General features: G+C 35.6%; 1 long non-coding RNA gene across 1 annotated transcript; it reads left to right on the top strand.

Annotated features, from left to right (window-relative positions):
* The first annotated feature begins 3,927 nt into the window (after window positions 1–3,927).
* On the top strand, window positions 3,928–10,441 carry LOC125492218 (uncharacterized). Its single transcript, XR_007268661.2, has 2 exons — window positions 3,928–5,445; window positions 6,022–10,441. It is a non-coding gene; the product is annotated as an uncharacterized LOC125492218 (long non-coding RNA).
* The last annotated feature ends 4,193 nt before the right edge of the window (window positions 10,442–14,634 follow it).

Genomic DNA, 14,634 nt, shown 5'->3' on the forward strand with positions numbered 1-14,634 from the left:
GTGAGATTCAGATCCATCATATTCTTATTTATTGATTTATCGTGTCGAGTTTAATATTTAGGATCAAATATGAATTGGTGAATCTTAATCAGTTTGACCTCAAATCGAGTTACTCCTAAATTAAACAATTTTTACTTGATGAAACTAATTTTTACTAAAATAATATATTTTTTCCTAGGTTGAAGTGAACAGGGCAATAACAACAGCTTAGAGGTCAAGCCGAATTGATCCAGGGAAACATTATAGTAAGAGATTCCCCTGACCGAGTGACCGAGCTTGCTAGCTTGAATCTAGATAAGATAAGCTCTGAATGTCAAATAAGATTAACAAAAATAAGAAAAGGTATACATGCTTTGCGATTCCTACTTCAAGTTGCTTTCGTAACTAACCATAGTTATCCATTAAAGCTAAAGTATCCAAGTATTTTCAGCTCGAGCCATGCATATTTACCTAGGTCAAACTGTTAAAAACAGTGATGCGTCAGTCTTATACGTAAAATGGAGTTGAATCGCAACTCCTTTTTTTTAATTTAAAGGATTGAAGTTTACGTGTCGAACCAATGCAAAATTACTCTTAATTAGAATAATCTCAAGTTGGGTGATAATTAATTAAATTAGCCCATATAAGAATTATTCCGGTATGGGACAAGTTTTAGGGTACGAATCGGTATGACTTCAGTTAATTAAGCCGGTTCCAATTCCTGCAAGAGAGAACACGTAAACTAGCCTTGGGGTTGATCCGAGTAACGGCCCTCCAATGCCTAAGTCAGTATTGGCTAAAACCGGTAGCTCTCAAGTGGAGTATGATGGTGAAAGTCAACGTACCTCATGACTCAGATCAGGGGAGTATTTATAAGGAGCCCGTAGAGGCCCGTATCCAAGTAGGATTCTGTTGGTGTAGGAATATTCCTCGGGAGATCCCTTTGGGATACTTTCTTATCTTATGCTGAACTTCTATCTTTAGGCCCGTAGGCGATTGTAGATGGAAGTTGAATCAGGCCCAGGCCTTTGATAATAGGCGCGGAGAAAGATGCCGGTCAGGCATCTTAATGAGACCTATATGACAAAGTCAACGGTTCTGCAGTAAGCGTGTGTGACCACAGCAATACATAGTGGTCTAGTGAGACCGGTATGGAACTTAGTCAGCCCCCATACAACTATATTGATAGTTTTCAATTCATTTTTTTCTTTTCCTTTTTTTGACACTGCAAAAATTTGTATTAATTAAAAACCTAAATTACAACTTAAGGATAGTACATCCCAACAATAAGCAGAGAATAAACTAATACTAAATTGAGCTTTACTTAATCCTACATAGATATGATATGAAATAAAACCAACAAATGTTGTAAATCATCCTACCTTACCAGTCCAAATGAAACTCTTCTTGGGTGACTTTTGGAGGGTTGAGTTATATGTCTCGTGGAAGAAGACATGATATATGATAGAGACTGTTGAGAACCTTAACAAAGACAGTCTTCGAGATAGATTGTCACATCTCGTCTTGCATAAATCCCAAGACCTTTGAATATATAAATCTTTGGGATTTTACATATTGAAGTAACAAAGAAGACACTTCCTTTTGTGACTTCATACCCTACTTAGAGGTTGTCTTGAGTTTCTCTTCACGAGGATGAAACTCAAAACATGTGGAGGTCGAAATTTACCCCAAATCAAATTTGAGGGTCTCCCACAAGATGCATTTTTGAAGTGTGATGAGTCCTAATGTCATCACATGAATTCAGAATGAATTGAACTGCTTTAATTTATCACCCAATATCTTGATCCGAAGATTGAAACTAGCTCGCAATCCCTAGCATAGAAGATCGAACCATAACAGATAGAATTTCTAAAAGAAGTTGTGTACCACCTCTCTTCTTCTCCAACACTAGCACTCCTAAAGTTGGATCTCGCAAGATTGGCGAACTTTGAGAGTGAATTTTCTATTGACCTAATTTCCTAGATCTTTCCTTGTCCTAGGTCCTGCTAGTGCCCAACTATCGACTCCGGCCAATATTTAATAACTCCCCCAAACACAACCACAAACAAAATAATAAGGTAAATTATTGAAAATGGTTAGAAAGCAGTAAACTTTTGCTAAAACATAATCTAAGCAAACTGAAGAACTAACCAACATCTCTAATGGAGAATGGCCTTCGATGTCTAATATTTTACTTATTAAGCTAAAGGAAGGACTAACAACAACTTATATAACAAGAAGAGAAAACATACTTGATGAGCTCAATTTGTGAATTGCACTAATGAAGCAATCTTTTTCCCTTCTAACTGGATGAAGAGTAAACCTAAGATCATCCATTTTTTTTCGGCCAAAGTGTGGTTGATTTGCTTGCTTTGGCTGATTCAAGTTACACTAATTAACATAGAACGAAATCCAGCGAAAAGGGGTGGACATTAGGTGTAACAGCCGGCATTTTCGAGCTGCTTGCTAATCATACTTAAGATACACAAATCACAATTATCATTTAATAAACCTCGTATTACATTATCTTGCAGCTAAATATAACCTACAAACGATTCTGGACCTATGGGTCAGGGCCCATAACTAAAAGTTCAAATACTTTATACATTATCTCTTTGATACTGGATTTCCAACCATACAATAAGAAATCTTGATGACCATTATTGACTAATCACCATACATGATCAGATACCTTACTTATAACTTTGCTTCCTCATTCTTTATACCTAATTTAATCTTGCAAATTACAAAAGAAAATACAAAACAAACGCAAAACTACAATGAGCGAAAAGCTCAGTATTGCTTCAACCTGTCAAAACGGTTTTAGTTTGTAATTTTTTATATAATAAACAAAGTTGGTAATCATTCGGCAAATCCTTATAAACACACCGCTGATATAGTTCAATCTCTTAACACAAATCGTTGGCCAGTATAAGTTTTGGCAGACATAGTGTAACATAACATAACATAATATTCGACCTTCTCTGGTCTTAACTTTTATCTTAACATATATCTGAATTATTTTCCTCCACCTACACCTAGCCCGCTTTTTATCTCAATTCATGAGCTAGTCCAACTAAAACAAACACGAAGTGCTTCTAACATATCTCTTACAAATCATATTCGGTAAACATAAATTATGAACAATTCCAAGAACAAAACAAAAGTATTCTTTTATAATCATTCAAAAACAATTCTCACAACTAACTTAGAAAGATGCATCTATAACCATGGCCATAAAAATGAGTTGTGATATTATAAATGCACTACAACACGGCATGTAAATAAATTTTTTGAACGTAAAGATTAACTTGAAGGTGATACATTAACCTCCAAGATCATAGACTTAATCTCCAACTCGAGCTTGATCTCCATAATATTTCACCTCCAACAACAATAGAATAATTAACAACCATTCTCAAACGAATCTCATTCAATTATCCTTTTTCAAACAGATACTCTCTCTCTCTCTCTCTCTCTCTCTCTCTCTCTCTCTCTATTTATATATATATATATATATATATATATATATATATATATATATATATATATATATATATATCTGTGTGTGTGTATGTTTTTCTGTGTGTGTATGTTTTTCTGTGTGTGTGTGCGCGCACGCGCGCGCGTGTGTGTGCGCGCGCGTATGTGCGTGTGTGCATGTGTGTGTGTATTATGATTTTTCTTACATGAATAATATTAAAATGGTATTAATTCCTCACATGTGCCAAAATTGATATTAATTTCATGGGTACCATCCACATAGGACAGGTGGCGAGAATTTTTCTTTGTTTTTGTACTTAAGTAAACCGCTACTACGAGTAGCGGTTTACTTTTAGAATTCGCTACTTGAAGTAGCGGTTATAGGAAAAATGAACCGCTACTTTAAGTAGCGGTTAAATTTAGTTGACCTCTACTCGGAGTTGCGATTCACTAGGTCTCCCTCCAACCTTTTGCCCAGCTCTCATTATATGTAAACCGTTACTTAGAATAGCGGTTCATTATTGAAGACTGCTACTCTAAGTAGCGGTTTACCACAATCCCCAATTTCGACATAGGTTTTCCAATTCCTCACATTTCACGATCTCTTTATTTCTCCCAAAAAATTTCTCCCTCTCTCTCTTCCGACGCTTGGCTACTCCAACCTTAAGCCCAGTCACGCCGTCAATCTTTGCCCCACACTCGTCGTTTACAATAGCCGCGCCACTATCCCTCACAACAGCTGCCCACACTCGCTTATTGTTTTGGTTATGTAATAGTCTATATTTTAAGCATGTTTTAAATAAAGTGATTATGTTTATTACTTTAACTAAGTTTTAAAAGAAATATAAGAAAAGGATTATTACTTGAGAATTATTATGTTAAATACAATTATATCTTTGTACGTTTTTTTTTTAATGAATAATTTGAGTTAAAAGAAAAAAAAAATCTCTATTAGGTGGCTTATGTGGGAATTCCCATATTACATCTTTGTTGTCAACTCCTCAAACAACATGACACGAAAATAAATAGGGAGAATTTAGTGAAGATGAAACCCCAAATTTTTTCTTTTCTCTCACCTCTGTTCTACCCGTCGATTGCAAGAAGCATGCAGTCATTTTTCAGTCTTTGTTCCTTCATCAAAGTTGTAGATATTTTCGAGTTATTGAATTTAGATCCAAAAATCGTCCAATTCGGAGTTTGGAGCTGTGAGTTATGGCATTTGCAAGTTTGGTCTTGCTACCAGCAGTTTCTTTCGAGGTTCTATTGTTGTTGCTGCAGCTTTGTGGGTGTTGCTGTTGTTGTTGTGTTGATGTTGGTATTCCCTTCTACTTCTTCATTTCCATTTCTCTTGTGTGTTTGAAAGTAAAGTTCAAATCTTTATCTTATTCTCCTTAAGTTCATCAGCATAAATTCATATTTGTATGGGTTTAATTCTATGATTCCATAAATTAATTTAGCTCTAAACCTTGGTATTCTTGATTTTGATTTGCAAAATCGTCCAATTCTTGTTTGATGGATTGGAACTTATTTTGGAACTTATAATCTTAGGGATTTTGCAAAATCAAATTTTATAATTCAAATTGAAATCATAATTTCATGTTTTGCAAATTGGTGTGGTAATTTCCAAAGTGTATTATTAGAGCTAGCTTGTGATATTAATCATGGGGGATAGGTAAGTGGAGATTTTGGTGATTGATTGAGCAGATGGTCTTAGTTATGATATTGGAATAAGTTTAAGGAGGAATTCTAATTAAAAGGTTTTATTATAATAGCTTAGGTTGTTGAGAATTGTTGGTATCATCTAGAAAATCATAATTAGCTCATAAGGTTTAAGTTGATTAATATCTATTTGAAAATTGGTCGTTAATTATGCTCGTTTTGTTGAGGTTGTGGAGTTCAAGCTGGATTTGGAGATTGAATTATGATGCTTGGATGTTTCATATTATTATTCTTGAATTTATCTTGAAGTGATTATCGTTTGAGGTAACATTTATGTTCAGCAAAAATGTATTTATATGCCCGTATGTGTTATGTTATATTTTTGATATTATATATCGTTTATAATCATGGCCATGGTTATAGATGCGTCTCTATGAGTTAGTTGTGAATTGCTATTGGATTGTTATAAAAGTATCCTTTTGTTCAGTTATTGGAATTATTTGGAAATACTATGTTTCTTAGAATATGATTTGGGTATGATAATCAGGAAATGATTTCGAAATGGTTTTAGCTGGCTTAGCTTATCAACTAAGATGAATAGTGGGCAAGGTACTGGTGGAGAGAAATGATTCAGATATGAGTTAAGACCAGAAAAGGTCGAATATTGTGTTATGTTATGTTATGAGCCTGTACTTGCCAGCGATTTTTGTTACGTGATTAAGCTATGCCAGTGATATATTTAAAAGATGAATTATTTTTCGAACAGTTATCAAGTTAGTTTCTTATATGAAATACGTTTACAAACCAAAATCGTTTTGACGGGCTGAAGTAAAGTTATTGAATTTATTTCGCTCATTTTAGTTTTTGTCTTTGTCTTGTATTTTCTTCTGTAATTTGCAGGTGTATGTTCAAGTTTCGGAATGAATCAAGAGAAAGAAGTTTCAGTTAAGATATGGAAATTAAATTAGTGATTCGAAGTTATATTTAGAATATAAGTTGTTGAATATTAAGTTCTCATTTGATATTTAAGTACTATATTGTTTTGGGAATCAAGGTATTATGTAATCTGTTATTGGTTTTGAAGATGATTTGTTGTGGGCCCTGACCCACAGGTCCAGGATCGTGTAAATAGGTTATGTTTCCGCTGTGAGTAAATATTAATTTGAGGTTTATTAAGCGTTGATTGTAATTAGAGAATCTTAAGTGTGTTTAGCTAGCAGCTTGGAAGTGCGGGCTGTTACAGGTTATCTTATTTTTAATTGATTATTTTTTAATTTAATTTGCTTAGTATGTCATATTTATTATGTGTTTTAGCTTTCTTAGTGTTGTTAGATGGCAATTATTTGGTTTGATTGGTTTATTCTAGTAGTTTACATGATTAGCATTTGTGATGGTTGATTTAGCATGAATTGGAAGGTGATATATTGATAATGGAAGCTTATGGATTAATGAGATTGGTTGGTTAAAAATGGTGTTGAGCATCTTGTGATGGTTGATTTTGCATAATTGTTGTGTTAAGGTTGCAAATGCTATTAGTATAAGTGAAGAATGGTGTTGATATTGATTTAATGTGTTGAATAAGAATAACTTGATCGTTGCCTTTTTTGTTTGTAGAATATGGAACAACCTAAATATCCTTTATATCTTTATTGGAATGGTGAATAGGGTGTATGATGTAGCTGGTTGTGATCGTATGTATGTGGAGTTGAAATTGTTTATGAGATATCTGATGCCGGGGAAATATGTGCCAATTGCACTAGAGGATGACGACTGACTCAGTGCTATGTGGCTTTCAGTGACACAAACGTCAGCCATGGCAATGGAGGTGTACATTGAACAAGTTCTAAAGGAGATAAATCTCCAAAGTAATTTGGGTTATGTTTTACAATGGACTTTAGGGATAGCATGGAAGTACCGACATCTGCTCTTTATATGCAATTTGAATCATTTACTAGCATGTTGTCATATCCAAATTATGTCAATAAGCACATGAATGAGTTCGGTTCTCCTGGTTCATCTCCCCACATACCATCCACATTCCATCTCGATACTCTAGATAGAAATGATGCTGATTTTTTGGGAAATGAGGAGCATGTGGATCCTGATAGGGAGGAGGATGACGATGCAAGGAAGCAGCTGACAAGGCAATAAAGTCTGGTGTTCCTTCACAAGATTGGCTCATAATCGACGAAGTTGATCAAAGGTTAATAGATGCATGGGTGACTTAGAAATGTAATGGCTCATTGAGTGTGGCTTCTAAAATTTGATATAGGACAAGAATTTGCATCATTGCAGCAATTAAAGAATTTTGTGAAAGCATGGTCGATCACCAGAAACTAGATGTTTCGGGAGTTAGAGTCAAAGCCCACAAAGTATGTCATTGAATGTATCAGAAAGGAAGTGTGTCATTGTCCATGTAGGTTGCGTGCAATCATGACTCCGTCGTATTCATTCAAAATTGTACGATATGGTGGTCCACATGCAAGCAATTATTTGGGAGACATAAGACCTGGAGACCATCCTCTCATTTCCTCGGATTTCGTTGCTGATCTTATCGATGATTTCATTAGGACTGATCCTTCATTCAAAGTTCAATTCGTCTTAACTTTTGTCAAGACCCAATATCAATTTTCAATAAGGTACAAGAGAGTTGGTTAGCCAAACGAAAGGCAATAACCAACATTTTTGGTGATTGGGATAAGTCTTATGAAGAGTTACCTAGGTACTTGCAAGCCTTGAAAAAGTCCAATCGAGGCACTGTCGTGTATTGGTGTATGATCCCAACACAAGACCCTTCTGTGCACATCTTTAAGAGGGTATATTTAAACCCTCCATTACTGGACTCCGTCATTGTCGATCTCTTATCACTATAGATGGTACTCACTTGTACGGGAATTATAAACGCAAATTAATTGTTATGGGTAAAAATGCTAAATTTTAGCTATTCCCACTTGTCTTTGCTGCTGTAGAGGAGGAAAAGCATAGACTCAAGGTCTTGGTTTTTAGCTTGCATTAGGCGTTATGTCACAGATAGAAAGTGCTTGTGTGCGATCTCTGATCATCATTGGGGTATTCTTGCAGCTATGAACGAGCCCCAAATTAGGTTGGGAAGAGCCATATGCCCATCACCAATTTTGTGTGCGACATATTGCTTCCAACTTGAATACGAAGTATAGGAATGCTGCCATCAAGAATCTATTCGGAAAAGCTGCATATGCTAGGAAAAAGATGAAGTTTTTGTACTATATGGATCGAATTGGCTCCATTAATGTCAAGGCGGCTAAATATCTATTGGACATTCCCCTTCATCTATGGTCTCTTCATCATGATGGTGGATGTAGATATGGTGTGCAAACCACAAACATGTCCGAAGTGTTTAATGGCGTCCTAAAAGGGGGAGATGTCTTCCGGTCACTGCTTTGGTAAGAACAAGAATTATCTGATGAGGCATCGACCACAGTGCAGTGTGATGAGCACGATAGACGTGTTGTTTAGGGTACTCCATTCAGTGGTCGTACTCATGTCATTGAGAAGTTTATGATATGGTATCATTGCATCACAAGGTTGCGCATGACGGATCCATTGAGGCAACCTCCTTCTACACATTATGAGCATGCGTCTGCAAATATAGTACTAGTATGTGACATGACTTGTATTTATACTTTTATTTATTTTTGAAACTACATAATGTATGTTTTCCTTTCTATGCAGGCACATGATTCATCTGATGGTGCTCATAGGTGTAGTATTATACTGGAGGTTGTTGAGTCATTGCCTCCAAATATGGGCACGAGCTATATGTGTAGACATTGCAGACCATGGGGGTTGTGTATTGACGTTGTTGGCCGAGTTGGACATGGACACATCTTACAGGGCGTGTCAACTTTTGTTTCCCGTACATCGACTTCTACATCTTCTACGCCCGTTGTCCATACATCTACCGCGACACCTTTGCTTTCGCCTCCAGTATGTCAGAGGACCTACCGACGACGTTCGGCCACCATTCCGTCTTCTCTTAATGCCATTGCGGAGTCTGATGAGTCCACACCTAGTTCATCTAGACCTACACAAAATAAGAAGAGGGTGTAATATCCTAAAAACTTAAATGTGTTTAAGTAAATAATTAGTTATAATAATGTAGTTAGTTTTGTTGTGAAATCACTAAAGCACAAAATATCCAAAATTCACCAAAATTTTACTAAGCCACGTTTAGAGTGAAAGTATGGGACAATTTTTGATTTTTCGATTACAAAACAAAAAGGAAAAAGAGAAAAAGCTTCCATGGTCAACTACTCCATTAATATTGCCTTCTTCCTCACTCATTCATGGCACTTGGCAAGCATGCCAAGACCCTCCATCCTTTTTCCTATGCCAAAAATATGTCACCAATCCATCTTCTTAGCTTCTTCAAGTCAAAAATTCAGAATATTTACTTCAATCTTCTTCCTCCCAACTACTGATTTAGTATTCCTAATTCCCTTATAAATGGCCTCACCAAGAACACCATCAACAACAATTCTCATCCTCTCATCTCACCTCACCACCACCTACGAACTAACCAGAATTTTCATTCACAACTCGCGAGAAAACATGACCCAAAGAAACCCAAAAGAAATAAAAAAAAACCCATATATATCCCTCTCTCTCCTCTGTTTCGGGTTTCAAACGCCACCACCACCGTCTGCCGCCGGCGCGCGCTACACCAGGACAGTCATCTATCACTATGCGACACTTGTCGGCCACCCGCGGCTCGCTGGAGCTCCGCCACACCACTCACACCTCCTCTCTCTCTCTCTCTCTCTCTCTCCCTCTCTCTCTCTCTCCAGCGCACTCTTCTTCCTCGCTCCTCTCCTTCTTCACGCCTACTGTACGTGCAGCACCACGCCACAGAAGACGACCTCCGCGACCGCGTCTCGCTGCTCGTCGCCGTTGTTCGCTGCTCGCCGTCGCCGACCACCTGAGCCGAAATCCGCATGCCTCACTCGTGGTCCTCTCTGCTCCTAGTAGCAGAGGTAATGACCCCTTTCTTTTAAAATTCTGATTTCCAAAGTTTTAATCCATGCCCAAGTTTAAATCCTTTGTTAGTATACTAGTTTGGGCATAGGACCTTGGACTCGGAACTAAGGCTTAGCACTTTCATTTATTGTTTGTATGTTAGTTAGTTAGTTAGTTAAAACTATGTTAGATTTTAAACTATGTTTGTGATTGATCTATCATTATGCGTCATTTTCTTAATCTTGCTTCATCATTAAGAAATTCTTTGCTTAACCATTAGTTTTTATGAATTTTATGATGGATGAACTTGGTCTTTGGTGATTCATGTGTGGATAAACTTAGTGTTTGATGATTGTTCTATGGATAATCTTGATGTTGTTGGATGAAACTGGGTCAGTGGATTTGATGCTGGAATTGCAGATTGGAGAGTTTATTTTGTGATGTTTCTGACATTTCGGCCAGTTATGGGAAAGCAAAAGTGGCTGGTAACTCTGGTCACATAAACCGCTACTCGAAATAGCGATTTACAAATACCTAGAGTTGCGCAGCAGGTGGTTCCCCACAACTAATCGCTACTCCGAGCGGCAGTTAATTCTTCTAAACCGCTACTATGAGTAGCGATTTATCGTCATTAACCGCTACTTGGAGTAGCGGTTAGTCTAAAATTGAATTGCTACTTTGAGTAGCGGTGTATTTTGGCGAAAACAAAAAAAGTATTTTTCTCGTGTGTCGTCCTACGTAGACGGTACTCATGGACTTTGGCGCATATGAGTAATTAATACTCATTTAACATTATTCATGAAAAAGATTCTATATATATAAGTATTTGGGTTTTGATGAATATATCTAATTGCGGGATTTTGGCTAAGAAAATTATAGCTCCAACAAAACTGATTTTCTGTTCATAAAATAATATAAGGAGAAAGCTTTTACCTTCCTAAAAAACAATAGTTTTGAAATTAGGAGCAAAGAGATTTTGGGTTATTGGTTTTGCAAAGGAACCGACAAGGGATATAATAAGGAACCGACCGACTTTGGTTTCTTTAATTTGCCAAACACCACTCAACTATTTTTGCTTATCTAAAATCCAACACAATTTTAATAATAACTAGTTATTAGGCCCGGGCTATACCCCGGGTAAGAAAAAATTTCAGTTATTAATATAATACTTTATGATAATAACACTAAATACAACTTAGTCTAGTAGTTAGAACTTTAGTATATGTACTTGAGGTTTTGGGATCAAATCCTATACTATGCAATAGTATATTAGGAGATTAAAACAGTTGATGAGGAAGGCGTTGTTCCTCCTTCTCCTTCGCCGATGATAATCTCCACCATCATAGCAACGAAGAGGCTGCAAGTAAGTGGAAGTTGGCCAGCTAGCGGCCTTTAGAGCAAAGAACACCAGATAACTAGAGCAAATGTGTGAGATTAGGAGATAGTTATATGTTTGGAGAAAATTCTCAAAAAATAGATTAGCAAAGGCAGGAAAAACAACAATTTGTATTTTTATGGAGAAGCCATCAAATTATTTCTCGCCAATAAGTGAAAGTTAAAATCTTTATAATATTAAATTTGCAAGAAAAAAATAATGCATCCAAAAATTGGATTTTGATTGCATACCAGCAAAAAAAAATCTTGAATTCATGATCATGGAAATTACATCTGAAATGCTCTACGAACACACAAAAATTCATCAAACATATTTATTTATTCCTTAAACAATAAAATGGAATTATCCTACGTACTGTAAAAATTGTTTATGGATTGACCAATTAGCTTCCAACAAAGCCGTGGGCGAAAAGTAAACATAAGCTACGGAGCAAGTTTCGCAACCCAAACACCATACACTAAATCAATGTCGTCATTACGCTTCATATTGTCCAAAATATACATTTATATTTATTCCTTCTCTTATTCAATTAATAATCTTGGTCACGGCTTCCCATTTCCAAACATCCGCTTGTCTATATATGTACCCAATCACGTTACCCTCATTTGCACTCAAACTCTTGCTCATAATTTCTTGATCACCCAAAAAAAAAACTCTTATCCTTGTTAATTGCTTTCTTTGCTTATTTTTGTTCATCGAGGACTACCTATATCTAGTTCATATCCATTATAAATAAACGTTCGTGTTTATTAGAGTCACGAACAAATTTTTTTGTCACTTTATTTTTTACATATACAATATTTGTTCAGTCATTTTTTTTCTTCTGAACACGTACAATAATATAAGGAGTATTTTGGAAAGTTCGTGATGGATTTTGTCGAGTTTGAAGAATCCGAGATTATGTTCTCGGACTACTCCTCGGATCAAAGTGTAGAAAGCGATGAGAGTGAAAGAGATGATCGTATGTTCAAGCATAATAACATAGAATCTGATGGGTCTAAAATGATGTTAAAGAAAAGGAAGAGTCTAAAGAAGATGCAGAAGATTAGCTCCTCTTTACCTATTCACATTCCTGTGAGCGGGAACAACTCTTTACGGTATGATAGTGATGTGGCGAGTTTTGAACCGTTTGATCATGTGGATTTTGATGATGAAGATGATGTAATGATGAGATTGCCTCCTCATTTGATAGTTGACAGAAGGAGAGCTAATAGAGAATTAGCAAGGTCATTTCCTTTGAAAGAAAGGAACTTGTATCGCATAAGAAATTGCATACTCATTATGAATGATGAGATTTCTTGAGTGATTAAGTCGTCTGTTTACTGGCTAATTAAGTAACTCGATCGGATGAAGACTTTGGAGAAATATTTGTTTGTCATAGGAGAGATTTGAGATTTTTTTGTAGATGTCTTTTGATTGGGATATTTATTCAAATCAGTTGTATAGTTAGGACATGTAGTGAATCTTTCTATGGTTTACTCCTGTGTTTTGCCCGTGAAGTTATACTACAACAATACAAAAAACAAAACAAAAAAAAAATTAGCATTTTCAATTTGTATAGAGTTCAAATGCTAAGCTATTTCATACTACCTCCGTTTCTTAATAAGTGCAACATTTTCCTTATTTGGAATAGTCACAATAAGTACAACCAAGCTCAATGGTAAAAAAAGTTCAATATTATTACAAATATGCCACCAAAAAAGAAGAGGGGACCACTAATCTTTTTTTTTTTTTTTTTGATAAGAGTCAACTGATCGGTTCTAAAAAACTTTTTTTGTTTCATCACTTGAATTACTCTACTTTCTTGTGGTCCCAACTTTCTCTCTCTACATTCCTTGGTATTCCCCCACTTTCTCTATGTTGCACTTATTAAGAAACGGATGAAGGATCTTTTAAAACTTGTTTCTGTGATTAGAATGCCACTAATAATATACTTTTCCCGTTTCATTTTAAGTGGCACACTTCCCATTAAAAGTTCTGACATAAAAAGAAGTGTGTAACTGAAAAAGAAACGGATGAAGTATATTGTTTTTGAGGAGAACGGATAGAGTATATAATGATATAAGAAAATATGCAACAATAATTTTCTTTTTTTATTTTGTCACTTTAGTTTAATATTCTTAGATACATAAGATCATACAAGTCAAATATTCGGTCGTAGTTATTCAATATATAGTTGAAGATTTAAGATATATTTTGTTCGATTTATCTGAGAGATAAATTAACTACGCCTTTATTAATCAAATATATTTGGTCAGTTGAGGACGACCTTGTTTTAAGACAAATGCTAATGGACACCCTGGCGTTAGATAACACTAACATATCTTATCTATATTAACCCTAATTCAAAATTAGTTACTTATTCAAGATAAAATACCTTTTACTGAAAATTAAAAAGGAATAAGTTTCATCCTTAACTAATTGGCTTCAACTCTGATCTCGCGGTCACTGTTTCGGATTGTTTCAAACCCAAACTTAATACCCAGAACCAGTTCTACATTCCGAACTAGTAACTGAGATTATTGCCTAGGAATTAAAATACCTATGCAGAACTTAGCAAAACCAAAAAAAATAATTAAACACAACTTCAATCTAAACATTTTGAAGTCACTGCACATATGTTGAGTATATTGAACTTCTAAACTTGCAGTGACATGGAATGTAACATGCACTTATTCGTATTTCCGGATAGGCATTTCCTAGAAAAGTTTACTTCAATGGAAAGAATGCAAACTTCCACCACCAGATGCATATCCTGCTCTTCCTGTTTCTGCCAGTATGATTTCAGTTGCTTACTTAATGGTTGCAAGCTTGCAGCTACTCAGGCATTGATGGTTGCCCTTATTTAGGTATTATATTATTTGCCATAATCAATTAGATATCTATATATAAAATTATAATTTTTGTCTAATGCTGCAGTGGCCATTAGTAATAATTTATTACGTGATTATATACAAAATGATAGTTCTTATCTAACGCCCCGAGACGCCTGTTAGCGGGATTGATTTTAATATGGGCCTCTCTGCACCTATTTTAGATATCTATGTGGCAGGTTGATTGGCAAACACAAATAACGTATTTTAAATAGGTGTCTTTACTCTTTACATGTAAAGGAACTTCAG

The sequence above is a fragment of the Beta vulgaris genome, chromosome 8 (genome assembly GCF_026745355.1).
Source record: "Beta vulgaris subsp. vulgaris cultivar EL10 chromosome 8, EL10.2, whole genome shotgun sequence".
In the NCBI taxonomy this organism is placed as follows: Eukaryota; Viridiplantae; Streptophyta; class Magnoliopsida; order Caryophyllales; family Amaranthaceae; genus Beta; species Beta vulgaris.